The 14179-nt window shown below is 36.0% G+C and overlaps 1 protein-coding gene across 1 annotated transcript in view; it reads right to left on the bottom strand.

Annotated features, from left to right (window-relative positions):
- The window catches only part of LOC127634865 (arf-GAP with SH3 domain, ANK repeat and PH domain-containing protein 1-like), a 99446-nt gene that overhangs the window by 64489 nt on the left and 20778 nt on the right, over nt 1-14179 (bottom strand). The gene's annotated exons all lie outside the window — the stretch shown is intronic.

The following is a 14179-nucleotide window of genomic DNA, read 5'->3' as shown; positions in this document are numbered from 1 at the left end:
TTTTCCCGTCATATCACCCAGCCCTATGTGCATATATAAATGTGAAATGTTTGTTTCTATCAGGCAATAGCATTAATTCATCCAGCCATGGGTGGCATCTGGTTGGCACAGTATGGCATCGGACACAGACGAAGCTCAACATGAAATTTAAGGCCAACCATTGTGACCTTCTTTCCTCACTATTGATACCCGCGTCCTGATTATCTTCCTTATGGTTGGATCCCATCTGCACATTTGTTTGGGTCATGGGGTGTTACTGATAATCGCTGTTCCATTTGCACGCGCACACACACACACACACACACACACACACACACACACACACACACACGATGTATTTCACACAAGTATTTTAAAATGGAGGGGATGGATTATGACCACCTCTCTCCACCCCCCCACTGATGTCTCAGATTAGCAACAGCCGGGAGGCTTTTACTTCCTGATCCTTCAATCTCCATTACCCTCACCCTTCTATCCCACCCCTCCTTCACAAACATTTCTCTTAATACTTTTTCCTCAAATCCCTCAAACGCTTTTCTTTTCACCAGCTATTGTTCATTAAAGGGCTAGTTCAGCCAAAAACTTTAACTGTCTATATTTAATAAGCCGTGGTTCCTTTTCCAGCCTAAAAGAAAAGGTTATTTATGAGGATTTTTTATGCAACTCTTTTCCATAGAATGACAGTACATAGTGACCATGCCTGCCAAGCTCCAAATAGCAAAAAAATACAAAAACATACAAAAATAAACAACAACATAAAAGTAGTACATAAGACTTGCGCACAATATGGGTTTTTCGTGAACCGCCAACGGTGCCAATGCTTCCCGAACCGTGGGTGGCGAACCGTACGTTTTTTACAGAGAACCGTTAGACCCCTACATAACATGCTTTAAGTATAAAGAGCTAAACATGTCTGACTTCATCTCTGTTTGTCTATCCTTCTATTCCTAATGCACTGGCATGGCAGCTAAAGCTTACACTACTCTCATGATTTTGACCTCTAGCAGGACATCTGGCATTTTCACAGATGATAGCTTTATGGGAGTGTGGATCTAAATTGGCAAAAAATGAGTAACGTGGACAAGCAGACTTTTAGAAGGACCAAACTGTAAAGTAGCTATTTCTGAACAAGCTGTTGTATCATGAACTGACGTGTATTTGTGTTGAGGTCTTACAACCAGCAGGATCCAAGATATCTACTGAATCATCATCATCCAACAGTGCTGACAATCTCAAAAGGGTCACAAAAATGTTTCCCCGCCATGGAGGAAATACACTGGAATATGCACTTCAACATATTGTATCTTGAGAACAAAAGCTTTTCCACAACATGAAACAAAGATGATTGACTCAAAGAAAAGTATAAATTCATAAAACTTCTTTCAGTTAAAACACCAAAAATGTTATTACTTGCGATGAGTTCCGATGGTCAACTAGATCTCCAGTAACCGAAAGTTGATTTGTGAGATGGCATTCTTGTGGTCAAAAGCAGCTGGAGCGCAACAGAATGGAGAATATCATTCTCTTTTTTTTTTTTTTTTAAAGTTGATTTTTTTTTAAATAGATGCATATTAAAATACAATGAAAAACAGTGCAAAAGAACAGCCAAAGACATCTGCCTTGTGCATTTCATTGGTGTAGTCAGGGCTATACGCACGTATATGGCGTATGACTACTTATTTCCAGGGCTGTTTTAATGACTTCTAAGTCTTCTAACCACTTGTTTTGCTGATTTAGAAGTCCATAATCTACTGCCGTGTAAGTTTCCCTTTAACTCTATTGGATGCTGTTTTGTGAAACTGGAGATTCTTTGTTGTAATTGGTGATTATCACTTGAATTCTACCATTCCCCACCCCTGACAACCGCTGCCACCGCCGTCGTCGACTGTGGGAATTCATGCCAATGAGTGGACAGTCAGTATCAGGCAAATTTAATTAATGAAATATGTCAAACGTCCTGTAATTAAGAGACAAATTTTGCTTCACAAGGATAATACACTTGACAGAAAGAGCTGGGGAAAAAGATCAGTGGCAATCAGTGGACGTCTTCGGTCATATTTATTGTCAGAAGCATGATAATTTTGTCAAAATTATATAGCATTCAAGTGCATGTTAATTGTTTCCCACCATTGGGATTTTTAAAACACCAGTAAATGCACCTATTCATGACATGCCATTACACTTTATTAAATTTGTCTGAGCTCATTCTGGAAGAGAGCAAGAGACTGAGAGGTAAGAAAAACCGCATTACTGCATTAATTCAAAATAAATGTACAGTAGTACAGGTTTAGTTAAAACACTTAACATGATTTTCTTACACTTCCCTTATGATAAACACTATTTACTGCCAAAACAATGACACTAATCAAATGAGAAATACAGTATTTTCATGTGACACCTTTTTTCTCCTTTCTCTCTTCTTCCTGTTCACTGTATTAAAGAGTTTTTCATTTTAAGTTTAGTAGGGGGCGTTCACACTGAACACGTTTTTGCGTCTGTTTGTATAGCAGTGTCTCACGCAGGAACGCCTATAAATATGGTCATTCCTACAATTCTTTTACATTAAAGACCCCATTACAAGTGTGTGTGGTATTTATATTGTTTAACTTCACCTGATTACAATTTTAATAGCCTTGTTAAAAAGAATATAGACTTTTTATAATGTTAAACACATCTGTGGGCTTAAAAGATACATTTTGTCATTTCATCATGTCCAAAAAACTGCACGTCAAACATCTTTGACAAATGTATGCTAAATCATTGGATTTCTATTTTTTCCCCACATACAGTTATGAGTTTAATGTCACATTCTCTCACTAACATGTATTCATTTGTGGTAAATGTGTAATTGTAACACTGATAGTAGAGGTTTTTTGTGTGTCCCTTGATTTATTGTGCACCCTGTTACTTCATGATACCATGACCTTTCATTGAAGATATATGTTAGGATATGACATCACACACACTGGAGGTGGACATTAGCCATTCTGCAAAATTACTTTGAGTTATTTTAAATGTATAACTCTATTGTTTTATTTATGTTTTCCTTTATTTTGTAGTGTTAGTCATATGGTTAAGCTTAACATGTCCACCACACTATTATGGGAAGATATATGGGAAATTAATATAATTTGAAAATTCCATTATACAGTATTTGTAAGAAATAAAATCATAAATATTAATTTACTAATATGTTTCCAAGAATTCAATCACAGACCATGTAGTGGTTCATGTTTCCACTGAAAGTTATCCACTGTTATTGCCCACCCTGATACTGGCCATTTAACTGGATGGACATCTAATTCTTTTAGTAATTTATCTTGACCAGTATGACTAATACAATCTTGAATATGTCCCTGTAATGATGAAACATGAAGGAACTTGTTTCAAAAGTTTCAAAGCCGAAATGTCATCAAATTCTATGAATGACCCATTTACGACATGTACAGAATTGCAGTTCTGCAGCTCTCTATACGCAGATTATGCAGTCTACAGTAAAAGTAAAGTACAGTCTATAGTAACAGACAACACCCCAACCCCCTATTTGAGATCAATAACATAGTTGTGAAGCTTTTACATCCTGTTTTTGCTGGGCGTTCACAACCATGGGGGATACAGTTGTCTGCTATGGCGACAAAATGAAGAGAAGAAATATGAAAACAGATGAGCACCCAATGTCACCACTCAGCAGCTCTCTCATGGCATGTGGTAATGACTGAGACTGCATGCGTAACAATAAAACAGTTTAATGAATGCAGTCCTCTTAGTCTTAAATAATTCAGCCCTTCACATCTGTCCCTGTGGCCATAACTGCAGTCATGTTAGGTAAGAGGCTGAAAATAGGATGTTGCTGTTTTGCTATATCCTTGTCACTGAAACGACGAGTGTGTGCCTCAAAAACAAATCATTAGGTTTGCACTGAAACAGAGAGCGAAAGAGGTAGAATAAAACAGGAAAGCAAATGTTAAGGAAGAGAAGTCTATTCTTTAAATAACGCATTTCATTGACAGTGCATCAACACATATAAACTGTAGCCACTTCATTCTAAAAAATAATGAGCACTTTTAAGACACCAAAAATAGCATTGCATTAAAGATTCAGTCTAGAGATTCGCCAGGAAACCAATGCAGTCATACATTAAACAACATTAAGTAGACTTGCACATTTTCAGTAAATTAAAAATTGAGGTAATGTTCACTTTGATATTCCAGACATCCAACAAGGTCCAGCACAAAAGCTAACAACATTTAATCAAGATACATTTGAAGAACTCCGTCTCACCCAGATAAAAATAACTTTAATGTCTACGTACTAGAAAACACAACATTAAAAAAGGTTGGGGTGTCCCTGCATGCAGCAGTGCTGACTGAAATATAATACCAAAAATAATGCTGAAAATAAAATGTCTCTTTCAAAACACAAAATAATTGTCTCTTTGGGGGGGGCCTGGATAGCTCAGTGGTAAAGACGCTGACTACCACCCCAGGGGTTCGTGAGTTCAAATCCCAGGGCGTGCCGAGTGACTCCAGCCAGGTTTCCCAAGCAACCAAATTGGCCCAGTGGCGAGATGTGCGTGGATGCCACCTCCACACACGCTATGTCTCCAAAGCAACACGCTCAACGAGCCACGTGATAAGATGCACGGGTTGGTGGTCTCAGACGCGGATGCGACTGAGATTCATCCTCTGCCACCAGGATTGAGGTGTCACTACGCCACCACAAGGACTAGAGTGCATTGGGAATTAGGCATTTGAAATTGGGGAGGAAAAGAGGAGAAAAACAAACAAAAAAATTTATAATTTCTCTTTTAATACTCTATCATTTCTTAAAAGTCAGTTGTTGATCAAAAACAACAAAAGAATGTTTTAATTCTAATCGCACATTGCTTGACTGTGGAAAAGAAACCGTGCAACTTCACTCATTATGTGCTCCACCACAATACTTCTGAGAGATGTTGTGTCTGTATTGACATGCTTTCTACGTCACTGAACTGCTGCCGTTCTTAAAGAGACGTTCATTTTAACACTTGTTCTACATATCAATGCAAATACATGTACATTTGTAGTACAAATGATGCATGTAAACAATAAACATGCAATACAACATGCAATTTCATGACATTACATTTGCTGATAGAATAAATGGAATTTTAATATTTTTAACCCTAACCTAACCCTAACCCTAAACACTCTGGCAAAGAAAGGCACTACAAAGGAACTACAAAGGAACAGTGTGACAGGTCAACCACCTACAAAGAAGCCAAGACCATCATCAAGGCAAAGCAACACAACAGGTGGCTGCAGCAGAACCCACTATATAAAAAAAAAATGACCCCTACCACCTGCTCTCATGGGCAGAGCAAGTTCTCATATTCAGGCTGAGGACAGGCCACAACCGAATGAACCACCACCTATTCACCAAGTTCAGAATTGGCCAGTCAGACCAGTAACCCTGTCAGACAGGCAGCATGAAAACAGAACATCTACTGCAGTCCTGCCCACTACATGATGGCCTCGGACACCAGATCTGTGTGGAGAACACGGTGCAAAGAAAGCTCTTTGGCAGTCTGGAGGACCTGCAGTACACGGCAACCTTTGCGCAGAGAACCGGCGTGTCCATCTGAGTGATCGACAAGATGAAGAACATTTTAAAGAATCTAGTACTGGATGAAAACAATGAATAAAAAGTAAATGACATAACGAAATAAAAAGACATGTTTAAATAACTCCAGGTTAATTTAGATTGTTTAAATAAATAACCACGGACATATTACAGTTGTGTCTGTATTGACATGCTTTCTACGTTTGTCATGAGTACTTCCTTACAATTAGCAGTCAAAACAGATACCCATCACAACAACAAAAAAAGTGTGTCCCCTTGCATTTGGTTCATTATTTATCCCTCACTGGAAATTCAGTCATCATTTATTTTTTTGTGCTCCAAGGAAGAAAGAAAATAAAAAATTGTCTTTACTTACATCATTAATAAAGAGCAGATAGAGTTATTTGTTTATTAACACACAATAATCAGTGTCTTTTAATGCAGTGAGTGGCTTCTTTCTTTGATCAGTCACACATGACAGAGACTGTTGGCAATCGTGACGATCCGGCTCCGCGGCTGCATGATTCAGTCCAATTCTGGAATGCTATGATTAGCATGTGGTGTGGGAGGACATGAGGGAGTTGTTGAGTTGAGCGGTTGCCTGGACGATGGAGCATCATCTGTGAGGCGGCTGACACACAGATACTGTCACTCCTAAATGATTGCCGCACAAACAAATTTATACACACACACTTCAGCTCTGAACACTGGGCAGGTTTGATGTTACTTAGTTGACTTGGTATTATAGGTGCAAAATGGTGTTATACTTCCAGATAAACTAAATCAAATTGTCTTAGTCATTTCAGTCTAAACAACTTTTTAATGTTCTAAACTTACAGAAGAAACAGATTTTTTTTCATCATGTCCATCTTTCCAGTAATATTGATGCAGCCTTTGTTAAACACATAATCAGTGATAATGAATGTTTTAAGTCAATCCACATAACTGATAAGGTCTTGATAATTTATTGGAACTCCAACACATTTGCATATTGGAGTCAAAGCGAAAGAGCGGACCAAAAGAAACCATGTTCAAAAGCTGCCAAACAAGCCAAATATATCTAACAAAAACCCTCAATGACATAAGCAATATTCCAGTTAAAGGAAGAAACACATTTCCTGCCGTTAAAGACATTATGAATTAGCTGTCCCCTACCATTGTGTAAGAGCTCTTTAGAACATGAACAGCAAAGTGAAAAATAACCTCAAAGTTAAACAAGCAAGTAGGCTTGAGAAAAAAAAGTGGCTATCGCATTGTTCATAAGGCAAGTTTACAGAACTTTGGTTTTGCATTGACTACCAATGTCAAATGAACAGAGACTCGCTGACCTGCAGCAATTTGAACAGGGCTTTAGTTATCAGTCCTGTGGCTTAGCTTCTACGCCAAACACCATACATGAAGTCATATGTTATAGCCTAGGTCAAGTAAGCTTAAACAAAAATACCCACATCAGTTACTCTACGTTCATGGTGTGTGACATCCCATTTTCTCCATAGCACACACAATCATACACAGGATCTGTTTCTATCCAGCAATTAGTATTGGCCGGGGCCACGGAGAGACCAGAACACAGCTGTGAGGTTTGGACCACAGCCACGTACCTCTCATCTCCACCGTACCGGCTGCCACCAAAAGACCTCCAGACCTGTGCATCTGTGGTGTGTGTTTGAGGAATACACAGGGTTTTCATGGTACACTGACTTCATACTGATGCCTTCAGAGGGCAACAGTTCATGTGAACATTTGCAGCCCTACTGTTGTCTCACATACTTCGACATCGTGGCCAGATATGCCCTCCTCGTGATAGATTTTCTGTCATAACATCCCAATTTTGGCCTGACTGACACAGATGCCAGATTCACTGGTTTATATACCTTTTTCGTCCCTTGGGTTTACCACGAAAACTTTACACACACAGAAAACGCTTGCAATCTGCCGTAGATCTATGGTTAAAAACCCTAAGATGTTTCATTTACATGAGGCAAAAATACTGACAATAGTCAATATTATATCAATACATAAATATATAATATAAAAGAGTTTTCAGTGTAAGCCTAAATGTGAAAATCTCTTGTGCTTGTGCCTGGGAGTTTACTGAAGCTGTTACTATGGTTATGGATGTTGTCCACGTGGTGCTTGGCCAGGTATCAAGGCCTAAACGTGAACTTTCAATTTACATAAAACTTGGGCGACATATAAACTCCAAAGTATAGAGGAATTCGATCTACCAGACACATATCCACTGAAAAAGAGACTTAAATCATCTGTTTGTGAGCATTTGAATGACTGAAGTTTACTGAAGACTGTCATGCAGACAGAAGATATATAAAGGTGAACCTCCTACAAACGGGACAGGACGTTCCGATAGTCGTCCAACAATCAAATAGTAAGTTTGATATTTTTAGCCATTGTGAATGAATTTGAATTGATGAATATAAAATGGATGCAAATTCATCATATTATACAGCATGAAATTTAAATGAGTCATTATTGGACTTTAATTCGCCTGCTTTTAGCAAAGTTCCAATTATCAGGTCTATTTGTGAGGTGTTGTGGACAGATAAAAAGGACAGTCTGCAGCCGATTCTCTATAGTGGGGTGTCTGACAGACAACGGATTTCTTTAATGAACTGTTGCAGAAGATAAAACTGTCTCGAAGTCTCTTATTATATACAGTACCTCCTATATAGTTTAAAATCGTGTTGCATAATAACACAATTTGCGAATAATCGTAAAACCGATTAACCGTGAAGAGTAGACGCGCTTACTCTATTTCACTGGAGTGATAAAATGATGAAGCAAAATGTCAAAGGTTTTGCTTCATGAGAAATAAGGGAACATGGGTTTATTCAGAGCATTTAAACAATGTTTTTTTTTTTATAAAAACAAATATAATATAAAAAATTATTTTAAAAAAGAACAGTGTAAATATAAAATTTACAAAAACTAAAGCGAACCAAAAAGAGAGACACATTAAGCATTTAGAAATGTTTTGATATTTAAAATTTTTATGTCATTCATACGTTTTTAAAGTCTTAAAAAGAAATCATATTACTTTACCCTATTTTACTATTTGATTTATATATTTGAAGTTAAATATACAAAAATTACTTCTTAAGGTGTGAAACACATACACACCATAAGAAATGAGAATTTGTTTGACAACTTATCTTCAGGTAAATTTCATTATGGTGACCTAATAACCACAGACATATTATAACTGTGTCTACATTGACATGCTTTCTATGTTTCTCAAAGCATGAGTACTTCCTCACAATTAGCAGCAGAGTTGAAAAGATTAGTCGACGTTAGCGGAAACGTCGACAAACATTTTCACTGTCCAATATTCGTTTGCCCTCTGTATTGCTAGTAAGCATATTTAATACAACCTTTTAAGTCAGGCGCAAGCTGAATAATCAGTTAAGACCTACTGATTAATAATTGCACTAAATGCTGAATAACCGTTCTAATAATCGTTAGATTAATTGGTCATCAAAATAAGCATTAGTTGCATCCCTAGTTGCATAGCACAAAATTTGTTTGCACATGTGACAGTTTTACTTGCATTGTATAGGGTAGTGCATAAAGATCATTCTTGGGATTTAAGAATGGGTATTGAGATCAAATGAAGATCACGATTCATTAGAAAATCATAATTTTTACCCAGCCCAAATTCTGGTTAAGCCTAAGGTTAAGAAACTAGTCATGTTCCTATCATGGTTGAGCTTTTTATTGTGGTTATCAAATGGGTTTTTCAATGACTGATAATGATATATCAGGGTGCCCAACAGTTGATCTAAAGCATTACACAGTCTACATGATTTAAAGGTCTGTTATTTTGCACACAACATAACAGAACATTAAAAAGCTGAAATCAGGGTTCCCACTCTTTTCAAGGCACAATTTTCAAGGACATTTCCAGGACATTTTATGCACCCAACAAGGGTCATATTTAAGCAAAAACACATGTGTAATTTTAAATTGAGCTTGCTTCTACTTTGCCGTTTCTGTGTGTTTTTGATGGTAGTTTCTCACCTCCAGATAAGCAGTTTGCTCCATGGCCCAGTATGATTATTAATCCCAGTAAATCTGTGATTCAATTAAATAAATACATAGTCTGTATGTGCTGCACATTTCAGAATGCTCCCTGTCATCTCACACACAAATGTGATCATGATAATGTGTTTTCAGTGTATTAGCGGCTGGCTAAACGCATTCATTTTGAAGCGTGCGTCACTTGCAGATTACTTATTTATTCAATTAAATCAGAGACTTTTTTCATTTAATTATCACACTAGGACATATCATATTTTTTATTTGATTAATTGTATATTCAAACATTCATTTTCGTCCAAATATGTCATTCCACGACATTCTGCGTTTTACTTCCAATGCCATTTTTACAACCAGATTCTGTTTTCCACATACTACATGTGGAAACCACGGTAGAAGCTGACTCTGATCGTTGAATTATTGAAAATGAATTCACATCCTGAGGTGTTAAGGCAGAAACACCATACTACCAACCCAGTGTGAATTAAATCTGTGGTCTGACTGTCATCGTTCTCTAAAGTTTATAACTCACAGGGATGCAAACTCATGAGGAGTGCAAAAAGGTGAGACAAACACTGATCCACGGACATGTTTTCTGGGGATATTTTTTAAGGAATAAGCTAAAAGCACCAACTTAACCTATTTTAATGATTCAAGTATAGAAAATGATCTGAATTAGCTGCAAAAATAAAGGCTACTTTGTTGTGGCTTGCTTCTGTTTCACAAATTTGTTCAGTTTCATTAATTAACTAGTTTAGTAACCACTAGAGATGCCACTAGGTGGAAACAAATGAGTGTCTTATGTGCTATGAGTGAGTCATTGAATAATTTTAAGATGTTCACAACCGAAATCTGGCAAGCGACTTTATAGCATTTAAGCATAATAAGAAAAAAGCAGATCTATAGTTTAACAGTTTGTGAACCGCCGAGTAGAGCTGCGTTCAAAATATCGATTAGGCTATATATTGTCATGTGCTCTATGCCGATGCGTGTATCATTTCAACTGTGCCCATATCGATACTGCAGCAAACTGCAAGTTTGAGTACAGCCTATCACATGACAAAATGGCTTTCAATCACCTGAGCAGTAGTAGACCACCGCATTTAAATTAGATGAGACCCTTGCTACCTCAGCCAAAACTTGAACCTCAAATATATGTGCATTTTGGCTTTTTCCCTATACCCGGCAATTGGGATGAAGACAACACTTGCGCAATATCCAAAATACTTCAATCTCTCAGACAGGGTATGAAATTAACCAGAAGATGGGTACTTTTTAATAAGGTAATTAAGCTCATCTTCTCACCGACCTGTACATTTCGGACCCGTTTGCACCTGTATTTAATGCTGTCCACTAATGATTAAAATTGCAGACTAAGGTCTTTTTACTTGATCTAGCACAGCATATTTTGTACCGCCATCTGTGACTGTGTATTTATGAATGTGGTCTGCAAAAATGGCAATAAAATGAGTTCTATTAAAGTTACTAATTACAATTTCCTGTAATGTTAAAATATTTATACAACTCCTCATTTGAATACAAGAACAGTGTGTAGTTGTGTTTGACTTGTGTTGTTTAATCCTAGAGGTCGTGACTTACCTGTTGCACATTTTAAAAACAGGATTTGATTTTAAACCAGAATATTTTCATCTATAGTAAGGGAAGGGTAACACAAAACAATTTGAAATCAGCAAATCAGTTTTATTTTTTACCCAAATCCGGTTTTCCATTTATTTATTTTTATTCCATGTTTTAAAGTTTAATTTCATCATCAAAATAAAACTAAAACATTTAACAACTGAATCAAGAACAATAACTTCTAAATATACCATTGCATTCTTTACCAAACTTTTCAGTGCAACACACTCTTGCTTGTGATATATTGTTTAATTTGTATTATTAGTATTGTTCATATCAATATTATCATTAATAATATTACTTCAGTGAATACTACGTACCAATAAAACTCAAAAATAACTCCATGACACAGAGTTTTAAGGGTTGTTGTCAACAACTACATACAACAGAGACTTCAGTTCCTTCCGTTTTCCACCAAAACAAAAGCTTCTGCCAAAAAAAAAAAGGCTTGAGGGTTTAACAGGACTACATAGCAATGCCACAAGCAAGTTTAGAAATAATTAAAGAAATAAATTACTATTGAATAATAATAATTAGAATATAACATTTAAATAAGTATTATAAATATAAATAATCATTTCTTAACTTAACATTAATATTATTATATTACAATAATTACATTTTCAATTTAACTGGGTTTTTAAAAGATTGATGAAAAGTGAGCTGACCTTTTTCACAAATTGTACCAAAAAAAAAAAATGTACATAGCGGACAGATGCAATGTGCATGACGTTTTTTCCTCTGTGTTTCACAGTTTTCTATATATTTATGAATATAATTTTGTTCTTTTTAAGAATTCTTTTATTTTTGGTCGGTAGTAGAGCATGAGCATACCATTTTGGTTAAAGGTAATCACTTGCATTTTTTTTTTATATGTTTATCATATCACAAAATTACAATATTTGAAAAAAATAAAATAAAATCGCAATTAGATTTTTTTTTGTCCAAATCGTTCAGCCCCAGCACAATACCAATGCCCTTGGATGTTTCTATGTCCTATAACAGATATAATAAATGCCTCAAACAAAAAGAAATAAATTTGACTAAATGAAAGGGATTCACTGTCCTATGCCCTAAAAATCAAGATGACAAAAGATATGGCAGAGAAAATATTGTTCTCGAAATACATCAGTCGAGTAGAGAGAGAAACTAAAAGAGGCAGGGAGAAACACAGTAAGAGTGCGTGTGCCAATTAATCAGACTCCTTTTAAACTACTATGACATCACATCATGCCAGGAAAGGATGCAGGTTTGCTGCCAGAATATTTTTTAGTGTACCCTATCTCATGATCTTGTCTAGTCCCCCTTTTGTTGTGAAAGCTATAATAATAGCAGGCAGTAAACTGATCGGAGATATAAACTGCTACAAAAGGTCTAAGAGGCAAGCCCACAGGACACAACAGAACAAAAAAAAAATAATATATATATATATATATATATATATATATATATATATATATATATATATATATATATCACATACATATTTTTTTTAAGGGTGATTTGATGTTCAGATTAAAATTCTGATTGCGTGCCGTTAACACCAAGTGTGCTTAATTAAATAAGGTAAGGTTTAACAGGCCATGTAATTGTGATTCAATCTGATAAAATCATGGTTCATGCATTGAAAAGAATATAAAAGGTGGCAGTAAATAAAGAAGAAATTGTTTAGGTGACAGATCAATGAAAATTAAAGCACTTATTCATCTGATGTTACCTGAAACCGTACGTACCACATATCTATTTAAAGAGCCATATTCTACATTTTTTGTAGAATCTCATGCACTTGGTTTCTTACTAAAAGTACTCATAATTCAGCTTGTAATGTATGACATTAAAACATTTTTAGTAGATCCTACATAACTGAAACTTCTGGAAAATGAAAACTTAAACTGAATGACAAAAACTTCTTATTACTGTTAGGGAGTATTCCTTCAATGTCATCTAGTTAACTCATGGACTCTTCCAAGTTATAAATTAATTTTCTCATTATATTGCCAATTTAGAGGATCCAGGTCCTAACATCTAGTCTTTAGTAAACATGAAGCATAGACAATCCCGGCTGATGCAGTGGATGTGGTTTATGCTGATTCCCATGTCAGGGCTCTAGACTGCGACTAAAAAAAGTCACAAATGAGACCAAAAATTATTTATTGCAACTAATTTAAAAATCTAGTCATTAGCGACATTCAGGTAGTCTCTGTGTCTCAGACATCCGGTAACAGTAAAAGACTAAGGCAATATTGTAAAACAATTTATATACGTGTGTGTGTGTGTGTGAGATCAAGCTTTTGACACTTAGGACAATTGAGGGACTTGATCAAAACTATTAGGTGCAAACATTTATTGATGCTCAAGAAGACAGCAAACTACTATATGCATACTATATTTTATGTCATTATCTGTAATGTAGATTGTGAAGAGCAGTATTAAATAAAAAATCTTTTATCTCTTATATTTGTATAAATTATGAAAGGGGTGTGAACATTTATGAGACAAAGGGGAATGCAAACTTATCTTCTCAACTATATACGGTATAATGTTTATTAAGCCTCCAATTAATGAGCTATCATCCTATATTGTTTCTGAACAGCAATCTAAATCGAACAAGTCTGTGTTTCAGTTTAGGAGCCAATGGATCCTGAGTCATTTTTTTAGTCTGGAGCCCTGCGTGTGGGCCTGTTCAAGCCTTCAGGTTACAGCATTAAATATTCACTCTGTACCTCTGCATAATTTACCCTGTCAACACACAGTAGAATGACTCTGCTAGAAAAAGAGACATCTGTCCACAGGAAGAGTGAGAGTAAAATAGAGAGATAGAGAAAAAAAAAAAAAAAGGAGTGTGAGTGCTGTCAGAAGAAACCACCTTCATAAAAGTGCTACCGTG

The sequence above is a fragment of the Xyrauchen texanus genome, chromosome 42 (genome assembly GCF_025860055.1).
Source record: "Xyrauchen texanus isolate HMW12.3.18 chromosome 42, RBS_HiC_50CHRs, whole genome shotgun sequence".
NCBI classification, from domain to species: domain Eukaryota; kingdom Metazoa; phylum Chordata; class Actinopteri; order Cypriniformes; family Catostomidae; genus Xyrauchen; species Xyrauchen texanus.
The sequence above is the reverse complement of the archived record's forward strand: the minus strand, read 5'-3'. Positions and strand labels throughout refer to the sequence as shown.